This window comes from Ceratotherium simum, chromosome 4 (genome assembly GCF_057802395.1).
Source record: "Ceratotherium simum simum isolate JZ-2026a chromosome 4, ASM5780239v1, whole genome shotgun sequence".
Taxonomy (NCBI): domain Eukaryota; kingdom Metazoa; phylum Chordata; class Mammalia; order Perissodactyla; family Rhinocerotidae; genus Ceratotherium; species Ceratotherium simum.
In genome coordinates, this window is record NC_141903.1 from 53,308,695 (window position 1) to 53,328,040 (window position 19,346).

A 19,346-nucleotide genomic window follows, 5' to 3' on the forward strand; every position below is an offset into this window, starting at 1 on the left:
TAACATGAGACTTAATATTCAGGTTTAAGAGATATCCCTTTAAATTTTTTTTCCCCAGCTCTGTCCTCTGAAAGGGCCTAGAAGCCCAGAAGCAATTACACCCCAGGAGCAATTAGCACACCCGACACTCGGATCTTTATTTCTAAATACCGTTCTCTATTAAAAGGAATCAGGTGTCCTGGAGAAACGGCAGATTCCAGGGCTAGGGTAGAGAAGGTACAAGATGAACCTGAACGTTTTATGCCAGCAAGTAAGGAACTGCTAAAATCAAACCAAAACTTAAAAAAAAAAAAAAATGAAGACGTCAAAAGGACATATGGAACCAACTCAAAGGGGTTCCCACTGGGCAAGTCAGAGATAATTTGAGCATCCATGAATCGATATTGTTAATAAATAGATGATTGATGAATAGATCAATAAATAGATGATAGATCTTTCTAACCGTAGAATGGTGACTAATAAATCTGGGAAGATCTAACTAGAAAATCATACACAAATATGATGATAATAATTTATTTAGGCAAGACTAATCAATAGATTAGTCTGGCAGTAGTAGGGGTGGGGGATGAGTTTGGTGAGAACCAGGATATTTTTATAGTCCCACCCCATAAAATGTCACAACTGTCACCCCAAAAGCAGAGCACAGCCAAGGGCCTACCTGCTAGTGAAGCCCAGGCTGCAGCCCTGACCAACTTCAGGGCACAGCCTATGGCCCCACCCAATCACATAACACAGCCTGAGGCCCTGTACCAACTCAAGGCCCTGCCTGTGGCCCCACCTGAATGCAGAGTCCAGCCAGTGGCACCAACTGGTCAAGGAGCACCGCTTGAAGCCCCACCCAACCAGGAGCAATTGCAAAACAGCCTGCAGCCCTGCCCAATCCCAGAATCCAACCAGTGGCACCAACCTGCCAGGAAACACAGCTTGCAACCCCACCTGACCAGAGGTGATTGCAGAGCCCAGCTAATGGTCCCACCGGACACTGGAACACAGCCAGCAGCCCTGCCAGACTAGGGAGCCCATCAGCAGCCCAACTTGAACGTGGAACCCAGCCAGCAGACCCACTAAATCATGGAGCAAACCAGCAGTACCTCCCCTGACCTCAGAGCATGAGCAACCGCCTCACCCAAACCTAGGAGGTGAAAGATCTACACACTGAAAACTATTAAGACACAGGTGAAAGAGATTGAAGTACATACAAATAAATGGAAAGATATTTTGTGTTCATGGATCAGAATTAATAATGTTAAAATATCCATACTACCCAAAGCAATCCATAGATTCAATGTTATCTCTATCAAGATTCCAATGGCATTCTTTACAGAAATATAAAAAACAATTCTAAAATTCATATAGAACCACAATCTTGAGAATGCCAAAGCAATCTTGAGAAAGAAGAATAAAGGTGGAGGCATCATACTTCCTGATTTCAAACTGTTTCCATTACTTAGACCAATGGAACAGAATTGAGGGGCCAGAAATATACTCCCACATATATGGTCAACTAATATTTGACAAGAGAGCCAAGAATACTCAATAGGGAAAAGATAGTCTCTTCAATAAATAGTGTTGGGAAAACTGGATATTCACATGCAAAAGAATGAAAATGGACCCCTATCTTACTCCACTCACAAAAATTAACCTGAGATAGATTAAAGACTTAAATGTAATAACTAAAACTGTAAAACTCCTAGAAGAAAATGTAGAGGGTAAGCTCCTTGACACTGGTCTTGGAAACGATTTTTTGGATATGACACCAAAAGCAAAAATAAGGAAGAAGGACAACATCAAACTAAAAAGCTTTTGCACATCAAAAGAAAACATTAACAAAATGAAAAGGCAACCTATGGAATGGGGAAAATATTTCAAATCCTGTATCTGATAAGAGGTCAATATCCAAAATACACAAGAAACTCATACAACTCAATTGCAAAAAAATAATAATAATAATCAAATTAAAAAAATAGACAGAGGACCTGAACAGACATTTTTCCAGAGAAGACATACAAATGGTCAACAGGTATATGAAAAGGTGCTCAACATCACTAATCAACAGGGAAATGCAAATCATAAACCACAATGAGATATCACCGCACACCTGTTAGAATGGCTATTATAAAAACAATAAGAGACAACAAGTGTTAGGGAGGATGTGGAGAAAATGGAACTCCAGCACACTGTTGGTAGGAATGTAAATTGGTGCAGCCGCTATGAAAAACAGTATGGAGCTTCCTCAAAATGTGAAAATAGAACTACCCTATGATCCAGCAATCCCACTCTGGTTACGTATACGAAGGAAATGCAATCATCATCTCAAAGATATATCTACACCCCGTGTTCATTGCGGCATTATTCACAATAGCCAAGACATTGAAATACGTGAACAACAACAGATGAATGGATAAAGAAAATGTGATATATATATATATATATATATATATATATGTATTTATTTATTTACATTCCCACCAACAATGCACACGAGTTCTCCTTTTCCACATCTTTACCCACTGTTATCTCTTGTCTTCATACACACAATAGAATATTATTCAGTCATTAAAAAGAAGGAAATCCTGCCATTTGCAACAACATGGATGAAACTTGAAGTCATTATGCTAAATGAAATGTCAGAGAATAACAAATACTATATGATCTCACTTCCATGTAGAATCGAAAAAAAACTAAACCCATAGAAACAGAGCGTAGATTGGTGGTTGCCAGGCTGAGGGGATGAGGAAATGAGTGAAGGTGGTCAAAGGGTACAAACTTCTAGTTATAAGATGAATAAGTTCTTGGGATGTAATGCCCAGCATGGTTACTGTAGCTAACAACACTCTATTGTGTACTTGAAAGTTGCTAAGACAATAAATCTTAAAAGTTCTCACCACAAAAAAACAAAAAACGTAACTATATGAGATGCTGGATGTGTTAACCAACCATACTGTGGTAATCATTTTGCAATATATACATATACCAAATCATCACAGTGTAGGCCTTAAACTTACACAATATTATATGTCAATTATATTTCAATAAAGCTTGAAATATGAGCTTCAATAAAGCTTTTGAAAAAAAATTTTCAAAAGCAGAATTCTTTTCTCTCTCTCTCCCTCTGTTTCTCTCTCACACACACACACACACACACACACACACACACACACTCCTCAACCTTGTTTCTAAGGCCTTTCAATTGTTTTAATCAGGTCCTAGATTATCCAGGATTATCTCCCATAGTTAAAACCAACTGAATAAGGATTTCGATCACATCTGCAAATTCCCTTCACAGCAATACCCAGATTAGTGTTTGAATAACTGAGAATGTAGCTTAGCCAAGCAGACAAATCAAAAAGAAAAAAAGAAATCACCACATTATGAAAATCCATATATATGAATAAAGAGGTTAAAAAAGATTATTTAAATTTAGAAACTACAGCCACTCATTCAATACCTCTGCCATCATAACAAAAGCATAATCATAAAAACCAGGGAAACCTCAGATTTCCTTCTCGTAAAAAAATAAAGATGTTTCAATAGGCACAAAATCAACATTTATGATAAATGTCATTTTTCTTGAGACAAAAGTAAGTTATCAAAAATTAGTCAAATATAGCCATTTTCAATATATTCTTTCTGCTTTCAGAAGGAAAGCATTAGCTTCACTGTAGCTCATAAGTCAAGTTCATCATGATAAAGGACCAGAACTTGGAAAATACTGGGGATCATAAATGACACAGTGGCTGAAAAACTAGAAGTTGTCATATTTTATCATGATTCAAAACAAAACACAATTCCCAGTCCCACGCCTTGAAGGGGACAGAGGTTAGAAAAACATTAGCAATTGTTTTATGACCTTTCCAGCTTTGGAAAGAGAGGCCCCTTAGGAGAAGCAAAGCCCCTTTTTCCCATGATTTGAGGACCAACAGCATTTTATCATGGTGTGAGAAGTTGACTCTAGTTGTTTGATGGCACACAACTTTCCATTTACGGAGTTGAAGGCAGTGCTTCACCAGGGCCACAACTCTTTTCTTCTTTTATCCGGAGCCTGCAGTGGCTCAGTACCCTCCACTCAACTGAGCACTCTCGACAAGCCATAGTCCATCTTCTTTTTTTTTTTAAACACTTCACATTAGAAAAGAAAGCTGCAGAGTAGCTGTGTATGAGTCTCTATTATCAAAACAAAAGGAGCAAGAGCATACATCAGTAGTCCTTCCGTATGAATAATTTTATGGATTGAATGTTCTAGTTTGAAAGTTAAAGAAGGCACTTAGAAATTCATCATACACAGAGAAAATTCAAGATGGCTTCTGCCAGTATGTAATTGTTTTTTTCCATTAGATTGCTAAAGTAGTTACTCCTCACCTTGGTGTGGACAATGCTTAATAAAACCCTATAAGCGATAACACTATGCTCTCAGATTATCATCATCAGGATGTCTCTGTATACTGTGTATACAGTAATCCTAAATATTACTTCCTACACTGAAACAAGCAGAGGACAGGAAGACCCTGGTGAGAGGGAGATATTATTGGGTAGTCAATTGATCCACGTACTAAGAGGTTCACTCCTACCCACTGGCCTCCCTGGTGAGACCAGACTCAGCTTCAGGGCCTGTGTGTCCGAAGGGAGGAAAGACTCGCATAGAGCTGAAGGCTGAACTTCAGTTTATCCAAACCAGTCCTCTCATGGTGGAGGGCAAGTAAGCCTCAAGAAATGATATTACTAAGGGATTAAGACTCCCACAATAGATTCCCCTACTATCACCACTGAAAATAAGGAGCAGGACACAACAAGGGATAAGTATTTCCCAGTGGCCAGATAAGGGAGTGAGCATGTGAGATTCATATGAAAGATGGTGAAGAGCTCATAGTCCTGACTTTGTAGAGAGAAGAGGCCACGGGGGAGCTTCTTGAGAGGTCAAGGGTGAGTCAAGGGCACTAGATGGGCAACCAGGACAGAGTGCTGGTGGCACAGCAGGCCACTGTGGACAACAGCGGCAGGACATGTTTTATACAACGTCCTGGAGAGATGACAGGAGCAGCAGGCACAGCAGACAGAAGCAGAGGCACAAATAGTGGCACGTATCTTACGTAAAATAACCTTCCCCTTGGGGTCTCCCAGAAAGACTGAGAAGGGGAAGCCTAAGGCCCAGGTGTAGGCACCTGTTGAGCTCGCTGCTTCCTCGCTGCCTCTAGAGGTGAGGGATAAGTCCCTCTTGGATCCTAGCTCTGTAGTTTTGTATTACAAGCTTTCAGAGTTTATCTGAGCATTTTTTATTCCAAACTGGGTCCAGCAACCGGCAGAGTCCGACTGGGTCCAGGGACGGGCTGGGTTCGACTTAGCAATCAGACTGGGTTCAGTGTGAGGCCTCAGGTGAATACAATTTTGTTTTTTTTGTTTTTTTTTTGTTTTTTTTTAATTTTTTGTTTATTGCAGTAACATTGGTTTATAACATTGTAAAAATTTCAGGTGTACATCATTGTACTTCTATTTCTGCATGGACTACATCATGTTCACCACCAAAATACTAATTACAACCCATCACCACACACATGTACCGAATTATCCCTTTCACCCTCCTCCCTCCCCCCTTCCCCTCTGGTAACCACCAATCCAATCTCTGTCCCTATGTGTTTGTTTATTGTTGTTATTATCTACTACTTAATGAAGGAAATCATACGGTATTTGACCTTCTCCCTCTGACTTATTTCACTTTGCATTATACCCTCAATGTCCATCCATGTTGTCACAAATGGCTGGATTTGGTCGTTTCTTATGGCTGAGTAGTATTCCATTGTGTATATATACCACAGCTTCTTTATCCATTCGTCCCTTGATGGGCACTTAGGTTGCTTCCAAGTCTTGGCTATCGTGAATAAGGCTGCAATGAACACAGGGGTGCATGTACCTTTGCAAATTGGTGTTTTCAAGTTCTTTGGATAAATACCCAACAGTGGAATAGCTGGATCATATGGTAGTTCTATCGTTGATTTTTTGAGGAATCTCCATACTGTTTTCCATAGTGGCTGCACCAGTTTGCACTCCCACCAGCAGTGTATGAGAGTTCCCTTCTCTCCACAACCTCTCCAACACATGTTGTTTCCTGTCTTGTTAATTATAGCCATTCTGACAGGCGTGATTAACTTTACTTTGCTAAAGTTAACCTACTTGTTCAGCCTTAAAACAAAATTGTCACGCCTGTCACAATTTTGTTTTAAGGCTGAACAAGTAGGTTAACTTTAGCAAAGTAAAGTTAATCCACATGTAACCATGGATTACAGTGGCCACAGTGGAGAATTTTTAACCTGGGTAAGTTCATTCATTTACAAGATGCCCTAAAGGAAAAGGTGTCTCAGCCAAGCACTCACCATAAAGGGTAGAGAGAAAATTACTTTTCCTCCTCTACAGTTTCTGGTGACCAGGAAGCGACCTGGCAGGACACCCCATGTGCTCCAGAGCCTATAGATGGGATCCTGGGAAAACTGCCAGAAGCCAGCAAAAGGTGAGAATTCTGACTAATGTCAGCTCTCCCAGATCTCTTAGTGGTGCCTGGTCAAGTGAGGAAGGTAAAACTTCACATTGTCCCTTCCTTTCCAAATGCAGACTGGCAGGCAAAAAACATCTGTATGAATTAGATCTTTGAACTGTGACTCGAGAATTTGCTTTCAGGGACCCATTGGTTGTTGATCCTTTCTCTCCCAGGGACAGCTATTGCCGTCTTGTTTGTCTCATTTTGTGTCCTGAGAACTTGACTTGGCAACCATCAGGTTGAGAGCCCCAAAAATATGGCTGGAGAGAAATGTGGGCTATACTCCGTTTGTAGCTAGGCTCCTACTCACTGTTGCCGCCTCTCAGGGGAATTGTCTAAGTCTTTGTTCCTTTTGGTTATTTTTGGGAGTGGCTCTGGATCTTGGGAGGATAGTACCTTTTGCACCTCTTTGGGGATTTCTCTTGCGTCCATGGGATTGTTCAATATTGCCAGGAATATTTACTGTTTGTCCCGGCTGAAATCTGATAAGACGTTGATAAGAAATTTTCACAAATTGAGGTATATGGGATAGCTATTCTGGTTTAAACCTGATTCGGCCTGAACTAAAGAAACCTGACTTATGGCCTATCAAATACACATTGTACATGTGCTTTAACCGTTAAAGTAAAGAATGCATTAAACAATATCCCAAAGCAAAGAACACAGTCTTTGAAGATAGGGATGATTGCCTCCCTTCCTCTGACATCAATACCAGTACTCTTGAAGATAAGTTTTTCTTCCCAGAAACCAGGGGCAGGTTGACCTGCTGTGTACATGCTAAACTGCAACAAAATATCTCCTTGTGCCTTTGAGAAAAAAATGTGTCTCTGTCGTGCTTGATGTATGTTCTTTGTTCTAAAATGGTATATAATCATGCTGCAAACAATGGTTCTCCAGAATGCTCTCGTCCTTTGTGGAGACTGTGTTCCCGGGTTATAGTCCTCAGCCTGGCTCAAGTAAAATTCACCTTATCTTTCCCATCTATAGAATGGTTACTGGTTATTTGCACTGACAATATGAAAGGATTTTTTGAAGTAGCTGTATGGTCAGAAGTTAGCCAAATTGGAATCTGATATTAAGAGCCTTATAGAAACTTTTTTTAGGCCTTCTCCCCTAAGCTAAATGAAACTATGTACCCAGAGGGAAAGAAAAATATTCCAGACACAAACAGTTCTAAATCTAGAATGTAGGAATCTTTTGATTTTCATCTTAGTTGAAGATCTTCTCCTTGTAAAGAAGCAAATGGAAGATAATGTAGTTGGATGGGTGAGTCAGCCTCGATATCGTTCAGGTCGCCACTCAATTCTTCGAGGAATTAAAAACAACTGTACTTGTCCTACAAATTGAGTCTTTACAAGAACAGAAATTTGGCTCTATATCCAGTTGATAATTTTCTTACATTGCTTCCACCTTTCTCTATAAAAGCCCCTCTCCAAGCTCTTGTCGGTGGAGCATTCCTAACCACTTCCGGTTTGGCACCGCTTGATTGGAATCAATTTTTGCTCAAATAAACTCTTAAACATTTGAATATGCCTCAGTTTATCTTTTAACAGCATGCATGCTCTAGTCCTTCACAGTCCTCATCATTCTCATTTGTCTTTTAGCAGCTGTGTGTCACATTTTTGTGTCTCAGCAACATTTGAGCTTGAAAGCCTCTGCTTTGTGAGTGCTACGAGGGTCCAGCAGTAGATAGTTCAAGGAAAGGCCAAATAAACTATTAGGTCACTGCACCTGTTACCTCAGTTAACACATTTAATAAAAAGCAAGCTATATTATATTTCATGCTCTTCCAGGCCTCTCATCCAGGATTCCAAAGTTCATTACCAGAAAAATATGTTGTCATGATTGCTCTCTTCTTATAAGATACATGTATTCACAGAATCTGTTCTGTGTGATTCACAGAATTACAGCATATCTACATCTTCTTTTCAATTTATTTGCTTAATTTGAAGTATCTTCTCTCACCATAGAATAATAGATGAAGCACTTAAAATCCTGACACAAAAGTATCTAATATTTTTCTCTCAGCTTAGCAATGCACAATAAAACAACAGAAAGCACTAAAAGCTGAATTATTTTGAAATTGGTTACACAGAATCCAAACTCCTTGTCAGAAGATTTTAAGCAATGGATATTAGGAAAGCAATGCATATATTTACACGAATTTGAGAACACTTTTGTACCCTCTACTGTTGAAATATACTGGCCATAACAGGACTCTAGGCAACACTCAGATCATTTCTATAATTTAAGTCTCTTTTGCAATAACTTCATAGAACAGCATAGACATCAAAACATCCAATTTGTGTTGGCAGCAAAGAGATTCTATTATTCATTCATTCATTTCAAGATTCTTAGTTTCAAACTAAAGAAACTGTTCTAGCTCATTAAATCTTCAGTGTGTGAGTTCTATTTTAATCAGTTTTCCCATATCTGTTATTTTGCAAAATCGAATTACATACATGCCTAAAAAATTTTCTGATTTTGAGACGTTTAATACCATAAATATTCCTTTTTTGGAAACTGTTATGTGGGATGACACTACAGAATATCTGCACTTCATAGCCTAATGTATTTGGACAAGTTGAAATTCCTTGAAATTCAAAATTTATTATAAAATGCATTACGGTTTCCAAACAGTAGTGGATGACCAGGGAATTATATTATTTATCACTGCTTTTCAGACTTCCACTTGAAAATTGCCTTTCCATGGTGGTCATATCTACAGACTCTTCACCAATTAATTCTTAGTTAATTTCTTCATAAATAGCAATAGAAAGCTCTATAATAATTTCATTAATTTTTTCTTCAATTACTTGAAGTTCTGTTAGGACTGAAGATCTCTTTGCATCAAAGCAGCCTGAAGTATTAGATAAAAAAGTGGAGTCTGAAGCCAAAAGACCTGATATTAAGTTCTGTTTCCATAACTTCCTGGATACATGACATTTTGAAAGTTATTTGACCTCTCTCAGCCTTTGTTTTCTCAACTGCAATAGAAGCATGGTAGGGCCTCCAGTTGAGTTGTAGTGAAGAATAAATAAGATGTTTCCCCAAAGTGATTTGCACACTGGAAAACTATAGAAACATAATTTGTTACTACAGGTGAAAATGATTTACTAAATAAATGGGGGATGAGGAACGCAGAAACATTGGGGTACTTTGTAGCAAAGGCAACAGCCAAAATTTTTACAGCATGTTAACAGTACGCACAGAAGAAGAGACCAAGAACTATTTTGATTGTGCCTGCGTTCCTTCTTTCTGGATGTTGCTTCCTGGTCTCTGACCTCAGAGCATATGAAAACCGTGAATCAGCCCACAGTAGCCTCCCAGGTGGGCCATACCCCTGAAGGCAATCTTGGTGTCAAATTTAAACAGAGGCAAAGAGTAAGCAAGGCATACCTCTTCGGTAGCAATGAATACTTAGGTTCCTCAAGTGCACTGTTATGTTTCATTTCATTTTATTTTATTTGTTCACCAGATATACACGGCTGCATTAATAATACTCCTCAGTTCAAGGCACATTATTATCATCAATCCACGTGAGGCTCTCTAGTTTTAATATTTATTTGTTCCACCTTATCTTCCTCTCCAAGGTAACCATTCTGTTGTATTTATTCCTTTTTATTTTAAAGTGCTTAAAAAATGTGATGTGTGATTTTGTTGGCATTTATTTTAAACTATGAAAATCCTTATGGATCTCATTCAGTTTCTACTTTTTTGGACTAAGCACTATCTTTTTAAGATCCAATCTTATTTCTATGTGTACATCAGATATAGTCCTTCTAATGCTGCATAATAACCTGTGGTACGTATTCTCCAAGTCTTGCCAATTTACCCAAACTGCCACCAACTCCCACCATTGTAAACAACCCTGCAATAAGTATCTTTATATATTTAATGCTATAAACATGTTTGAAATTTTCTTTGGGATAAATTCTCAGGAGCAGAATTGCCAGGTCATGGTATACATATGTACTTAATTTGCCTACATCACGCCAGATTGTTCTTCAGAATGGCTATACCAGTCTACTCCCCATGAAGCTTTCTGTGTACCTCCTTCCCTGACAATGCTCAGCATTATCCAGCTTTCTTATTTTTGCCAATTTAATATTGTTAATTCAACCTGCATTTTACTTGCTATTATCTTCAGCATGCCTTCATGTACTTGGTTTTGAGAGTTTTCTTTTCTTCAAATTACATGTTCATATTCTTTACCTGTTTTCCTACTTCAGTAACTGACTTGGGAATTTACAGAAATTCCTTGCTGATTATTAATCCCTTGCCAGTTTTAGACATTGAAAATAACTTCTCCCATTTAGTCATTTATTAATTTGGGTTAAAGTATTCTTCATGAATGGAAAGTCACAATTTTGATGTAATTATATTTATCCACTTTTTTGCTTTTTTGTTTTTCCTTTTGAAGTTTTTTGAAGTGTTTCCACATTCCTAGATTATAAAGATTATCTCATACATTCTCTTCTATCAGCTGTATATTTTTTCCTTTCTAACTTAAATCTTTAATCTATCTGTAAGCCACTCTTTATGTGTGGTTAAGTAGGGATCCAAATTAATTTTTCTCCATATAGTGAGCCAATTTTCCCAAGAAACTTTAAGTAAATAATTTCCATTTATTTGCAGTAATTCTTTAAAGTCTATTAAATTCCCACGGATACACGTGTCTTTTTCTGAGTGCATTTTCTTCCACTTATCTATTTATCTAATCTTATACCAATAGCACATTGCTTTTATTATTCTGGCCTTGTAGTATGTCTCAATATGTGGCCGGGCAAGCTCTCCATCTTTATGACTTCTATTTAAGCAACAGACAGCCATGGACTTTTATTACTCTCTACAAATTTTACTGCAAGTCTAGTAGTTTCTCTAAAACATCTAAAACTGAAATTTTATTTATTTTTTTGTGTGTGTGAGGAAGATCAGCCCTGAGCTAACATCCGTTGCCAATCCTCCTCTTTTTGTTGCTGAGGGAGACGGGCCCTGGGCTAACATCTGTGCCCATCTTCCTCTACTTTATGTGGGATGCTGCCACAGCATGGCTTGACAAGCAGTGCGTCAGTGTGCGCCTGGGATCCAAACCTGCGAACCCTGGGCTGCTGAAGCGGAGCGTGGGCACCTAACCTCTGTGCCACCAGGCCGGCCCCCAGCATCTAACTGAAATTTTGATTTAAATTACATTGCATTTATAGACTGAATTGAAAAAAAATCTTCATCTTAGTAATATGAATTCATCCTATTCAAGAGCATGAAATGTCACTCCATCTATTCAGATCATCTTTTATGTCTTTTACCAGAATTTTAAAGTATTTCAGGAAAATTACATGAAACTTGAAAATAAGGCCAAAAAGGTGGATAGCACATCCTTTCAATATCACATGGGGGCAACGGCCACAAAAGGATTGCTATGGAATGTGCTTAGTTTGTCTCCTTGTTTACTATTAACAAAGGTCTCAGGCTTAGTGAGGTTATATGTTAATCTCTAGAATTTTGTCAAGTAGATGCAAATAATTTTGTGTCTGATGAAGCAGATAATTCCAAAGGCTTATGGTCTGTGGGACATTTGTTTTATAACTAATTCAGCAATCTTATCCTAACATTTCTCTGTTAAATTGACCATAAACCCCTGACTTCTTAAGTGTTCTTCGAACTGACTGTAACATCTTATTGGTTCAGTCATTAATTAATGAGTTCAAAATCTTGACACATGTTCATTTTATATTTTCATGAAAGTCATGATTTTATCTTTCTGAAAATTACAATTTTGCAAGTTTCTCCATAAAGGTCTTACATAGTTTAGGTAACTTTAACTCCCGGATACTTTATAGTTTTATTGCAATTATGATTGGAATATTACTTTTCTGATGGATTATTGCTGGTATGGAGAAATGTTTTTGATTTTTGTGGGTTCATATTGTATCCAGCAACCTTACTAAACTCTCATATTCATTCTAATAGCTTCACTCTGGATTCTATTAGTTCGTTTAAGTAGAAAATCATAATATCAGCTTTCTAATGAATGAACAGCTAAATATTATACACTAATAAATTTTTAAAGGAAGATAAAATGGATAAATTCCTAGAAAACTATTAAATGCCAAAATTAGCCCTAATTTTACAAATACTTCTTTTGAGTTTGATCCTAGTTTTAGCTTCTGACTTTTAATAAAAATTCATATTTATGATGTGCTTTCGCTTAAATGACCTCATTTTATATCAACCAAAATCCCATGAGGTAAATGTTATGCCCATTATATATTGAGGAAAATTAACACATAAGGGATAAGTGCATTGTGAGAAACCACAATACTAATTGTGGCGGATCCTTGTCAAAAAACACAGCTCTTGTGTCTTGAAATCTGGTGCAATTTTCTACAGCAGAAACTTTTGTGTGTCCCCCTACCCCTATCCTCCAGGTCATTTTACTACCCAGCAAGTTCATAAAAAATAAAGTTGATCGTAGTAAAGAAATGTTCATCAACTAATAGGGTAACTGTATTCACACAAGGTTTTGTTTTTGCCACCCTTAGATCCAGAAAGGAAGAACAATTTGTTTTGGGGAAAAAGTGGGAAAAACAAAATGATGACTACTCATCAGGGGTCTTGTTTTCTCTTTGGACTCTGGAGGACATAGCCAGGTTCCTGTAACTGACTTAAGCAGCTTTTAAGACCTGCTTGAGATAGGGTTGCTTGATTTAGCAAATATATATACAGGATGCCCAGTTAAATTTGAATTTCAGATAAACAATGGATATTATTTTAGTATAAGTATGTCTCATGCAATATTTGGGACATGTTTATAATGAAAAAGAATCCATTGTTTATTAATTCATATTGGACTGAACATCCTGTATTTTATCTGGCAGTCCTAGCTTGAGATGAATGCTTATTAGCTAAGAGTCAAGTGGCCCCATTTGCAGGAACATTTTGGTGTTAACTTATCCCTGTTCCAAAAGGTATAAAAGCTATACATTATCTTTTATTGATAGATATTCTTCCAAAACATTGATAGATTGTTGTTGCAAAAGATGTAAAAGAATCAAGACTTAGATTTCAAAAATATTTTATAACCAGTGTCAATGAAATGCTTCAAACATTTAATTCTTCAGCCAGAAAATTCAACCCCTTAGGATATGCACTCTCTTAAATCAATTAAACTTAAACTACCCCCACTAACACATGATTCAGTTCATCACTTTAAACAATTTGTTTCAATTATCAAACCTGCTAATGAAGATTCAATATTACCCCTTGAAGGATCCATGACAAAGATTCCTGTCTACAGCACATTAGCCAAATGGGAAACTTCCAATATTACCTCATGACAGTTGTCAATAATGTCCATCTTTTCCTTGGTCTTTGGGATTTTCTGTGTCCCTTAGGAAGTTTTTCTCCACTCCTTCCAATATTGTTGTTTAATTTTATACATTTAAATCTCTCATAGAAGTTTAACTCATTATATATTGTATCAGTGCCAAGTGGTCATCACAACAGAAATGTAATATTTAAAAAGTCTTTTGTCAGTAATTATAATTTATTACATAGTGGCAATGTAGCAGATACTGGAGATATGTATACACATATGTATATGTATATATATACACATATACACTCATTCACTGCATAATGATGTCCCAGTCAACAACGAACTGCATATACGGCAGTGGTCCCATAAGCTTAATACCATATAGCCTGGGTGTGTAGTAGGCTATACTATCTAGGTTTGTGTACGTACACTCTATGATGTTCACACAATGACAAAATCACCTAACAACACATTTCTCAGAATGTATCCCTATCATTAAGCGATTCATGACTATATGTATATCCAGTACATATATGTATACTATATATCCAGTTTCATTATATATATGCAATATATATTATAATCTTTACAGCAATCCTGAAAGATGACTGTTATTAACTCCTTAACATAGATAAGGAAGCTGAGACTCAGAGACTTTAGGTAAACCATTTAAGGTCACCAGATGGTAACTGGCAAAGCTGATCAAGGCCATCTAAACCCCATGCTCTTATACAGCCTCCCTACTTCCCCAAATAACCCCGTGTAGCAGGCACGATTTTTTAGTTAACCCCAACCCCGTTCTTAACCCTCTCCTCCCATACCCCACTCCAGCAGAGGCTGGGAAAGCTGAACACTCCCTTTCCCTCTTCCATCACAGCCAAAGCAGGCCATGCGAGACGGTTCTGGCCAGAGAACTGTAAACAAAAGTCAACTGAAGCTTCTGGGAAATCACTGTTTTCATGATCAAAGAGACAGACATGAGTCACTGCTCTTTCCCTCCTCCTCTGCCAAGGACACAGATTTGATGATGGGAGATGTAGCCCTCATCTGGTGATGACTATTAAGGAAAGGCCAGGTCATCTACGGAGATGCTGCCCAACTCTGATATTATTGAATCTCTGAACCAAGAAAAGCAGTATCTACCTCCAGACTTTCTATTATGTAAAGATAAAACTATTTTTTTGCTACAGTTTGTCAGGGTGTGAATTTCCTTTCCATACTAATTACGTGGCTATTAGGGATTCTCAGTAGATTCAAATTCAACCAACATTTATTGGATGCCCAATTCCAGGTTCATCGATAGACATCATCATAATCTAACCCTTACAATATCCCTTTGTGGTGGGGATTATTGTACCCCTTTCACAAAACTGTGGTTCAAAGAAGCCTGGCAGTTTGCTCAAAGGCTGTGTAAAGCTGGTGGCAAAGTCAAAATTCAAACTCGTGTCATCTGAATCTGATTTTAAGCTTCTCTTTTAGATATCTGAAAACACACATATGATATTGAGATAACAGTTTGGTTTCATTTTGAAAGTATGCATTCAACAGGAATTTACCAGTTTTCAGAGACAAATAATTATTTTATAAGTAAGTTTCACTTTTACCAAAACTCATATTCCTTAACTCACTGAGTACATTAAACGGGCTTACGGGTTTTCATTTTTCTGTAAACTGTGTTCTCTACCGTGGAGAAATGATTTGTGGTAAAATAAAGACTGAAATCCAAGGAACGTTAAAAAAAAAAAAGTACAAAAAATTCTTTGTTATAAATGTGAAAAAACATAGAACGTAACTGTAATAGTTGCATCTCATGTGGACCGAGGATGGAATATGTAATGTTGGAGAATTCTCTTACAATTCTGTTTTGCCCTGAGTTCATAATACTACACTGACTGGTAATCCCTCTTCATACAGAGAGTCTTTCAGCAGAGAAAAAGAAAAATAAGTTGTCATCTCAAAAAAAAAAGTAGTACAGAAAGGGAAAAAGATTTGGCAAAGGGCAGCACAATCACAAGTTGTGGAAAGGCATTACAAAGTCAAAGAGAGCTGAGAAACTACTCATTTGCCCACAGTCTTAATAGGATAAATTCCTCCAGGCTCTTAAAAGATAATGAGCACGCCAATTATTTTCTCAGAGCACAGGATCAGGTGAGAAATTACTGCTGTTTTCAGATGTAGTAACACAAGATGAACAAGTCAGAAATGTCATCCTCAAGTAGTCGTTCTTATTTGAGCAAAGAGATGTCAATCACAGGTGAGACTTGCCAGTGGCTCTCTAGTCGCAAAAGTCAGGGTTTATTTGCCATTCAAGCATGATGCTCTCAAATCAAAGCTGATATTAACGAGGTACCACAATAAGGAGATTTGCAGCAACAGTAAATCTTTTGATTCCTGAGTCAGTTGTCTATTTGTCCTTGTTGGCAGAGAGCACATATTTACTCTGCTTTCGGGGCAAAGTAATTCAAATGGATGCCAGAGAGAGAGGACGATAACACTGACTCATGAACACGTGTTGCTGTGCAGTAGACCTTTCCACATAATAATAACTGCTGTTTATTGTCTACCCTAAGAATAATTTCCAGGTACAAATACTACATTCTGTTCAAATCTTTTAGGCTTTCAGAGGCAGTAACACAGGAATTTTGGTAGTATCAGAACTCGTCTGAAGTTCTTTTATTGTTTCCATTGCTGTTCACTTTGGGTTTTTACCTTAATTTTTTTACTTAAAAATTTTAAAACCTACAAAAAAGTTGAAAGAAGAGAACAATAAGTATCAGTCATCTAAATTCATCAAAATATTAACATTTTGTCCCACTAGTTTTAATTTCCTTTTCCTTCCTTCCTTCTTTCCTTCCTTCCTATATCTGGGCTAATCTTCTATTCCTTTACATAAGAATATACATACTTTTTTGCTGAAACATTTGAAAATAAGTTACAGACACCATAACAGTTCATCCCTAAATACCACACATCTGCTATGAATAAGAGCATTCTCCTATATAACTACAATTTCACTTTCATATACCCACACTCAAATTTTCCTCATTGGCCAAAATTGTCTTTTAAAAGTGTTTTACTTTTTCAATCTAGGATCAAATCAAGATTCATACGTTGCACTTGGTTGTGTCTCTTTAATATCTTTAATCTCTTCCAGAAGAATGTGCTGCATTTTATTTTTATTTTTGTTTTCATGACACTGATAAATTCAGGACAGTTGTCTTATGTTATTCCCCACATTCTGTATTTAATTATTCTTCACTATTAGATTCAGGTTAAATATTTTGACATAAATACTACATAGTACCTAGGTGATGTTGTATACCTCCTATTGAATCAGACATCTATTATAAACGTTAATTTTCCTTGGCAATTAAAAACACATAATCCGTAGGATAATACTTTGAGTCTATGTGAATATCCTTTTATCCTAACAACATTTTACTCAAAAGTTTTAGTATTCTTTGATGATTGTTGCTTGAATCACATTTGGCTGCAAGATGGTGATTTTTTAAAATTCTCTCCTTTTTTCTACGTTTATTAGTGAATAATCTTCTATAAAGAAGAGCTTTCCTCCTTTATTTCTTCTCTCTCTCTCCCTCTCTCTGGTTCCCCATTCTTCTCTATATCATTATAGATTTATCTTCAATATGATGTAATCCATTACCATCATTATTCTTGTCAATGCTCAAATTGTCCCATTTCGGCAAGTGGAAGCCCCTTCATCCTGGCTTCTGTTATTCTTTTGACATGACCCCATTAGTCTTTGAGCATTTCCTTGCTTTAGGGCACGACAAAATATCCCGGATTTACCTTGTATTTTCCTTGCCCAAACCTGGACTCAGCCATTTCTCCAAGGAATCTTGATTTCCATTCAGTTCAAGCCAACATCAGTGTGTTGCAGCCACTCTGAAGAAAGAGGATGGACCCACCACCCCAAAATTTGGTTGGAATGTCAAAACTGATGACGTATAGCAAGAGAGTATGAAAATGTTTATTACTTACATAATGAGGCTTTCTGGGGAGAGCAGGGCAGGCCTCTCAAGCTAGTCTGAAAAGAGCAGGGAAAGGAGACTGGCATGGGGTTTACACGGTGGTTAGAGGATGAAGGTGGCATGAAGGCCCCTGTGCACTGGCAGGGGTTTGTGTGGTTTGAACTTCCCACCAGCACCAAAGGAGGGAGCACCCAGACTTTCTTATCAGCTTGTCCAGAAGTAGAGCAGAAGGGAAAGAAGGAAGGGTGAGGCTTAAGATGTCAGCAAATATCAAAAATGGAATCAGACTCTATTACACTGGGCTACACTTACATCCTTTTATATAAGTCTATGAGATAGAGATCTGTTCCTATGTGTGCCCAAATGTCCTTCACAGGACACATGTGAAGTACATGGAACAAGAACACAAGGCACTTCAAGCTCGTTTTTGGAGGAAACAACCTCTGTAAATACACAACATTATCATCAAAATCATTATTCCTTTCCAAGGTACTTGACATTTTCAAATTGTTTCTAAACCAGTTATGGACAGGGTTATCAATTTTCTGTTTAGAAAATCAACTTTAGAAAGGCTATGTGCTTTCGTGATGTCAGAGGGCTCCTCAGAGGGTCAAAAGATTTTAAATTTATCTCTCAGTCATGACATCAAGACAATACTCAGAGCCCTTATATTTCATACCAAATGTTAGATTAGAGCAGCTCATCATTAAATTGGATTAATAGAAATAACCATTACATTTAAACACTCAGAAAATAAAGCTACAGATCTTCGTCAAAACAAATAATGATAATAACAGTAATAATAGCAGCTAAGACTTATCAAATGCCTTTATATTCCAGGAACTCTTTCAAACACATTACAGTTATCCTCATAACAGTTCATTGGATGAAATATTAATATTATCCCAATTTTGCATGATGAAATTGAAGCCCAGAGAGGTTAAATAATGTGATCAGCAGGGGCCAGCCCCGTGGCTTAGCGGTTAAGTGCATGCTCTTCGCTACTGGCGGCCCGGGGTTCGGATCCCGGGCGCGCACCGATGCACCACTTCTCCGGCCATGCTGAGGCCGCGTCCCACATACAGCAACTAGAAGGATGTGCAACTATGACATACAACTATCTACTGGGGCTTTGGGGGAAAAACAGGAGGAGCATTGGCAATAGATGTTAGCTCAGAGCTGGTCTTCCTCAGCAAAAAGAGGAGGATTAGCACGGATGTTAGCCCATGGTTGATGTTCCTCACAAATAAAAAATAAAAAATAAAAAAAATAATGTGACCAGCATCCCATAGTGGGTCAGTGAAAGAGTGAGGATTCAAACACAAAGCAGGAGGACAATAATGAAAATTAAACATTTCAAAACTGTATTTTAGTTCTGAAAGTAGAGCACAGATTGATTTCCACTAAATATAGGAAGTGCCAAACTGGCTTAGATTTTAACCTAGTCAGGATGAACTCTTATTCTGTTCTATTTAATTTTTACCTTAGAATATTAGGGGTACAGCATCCA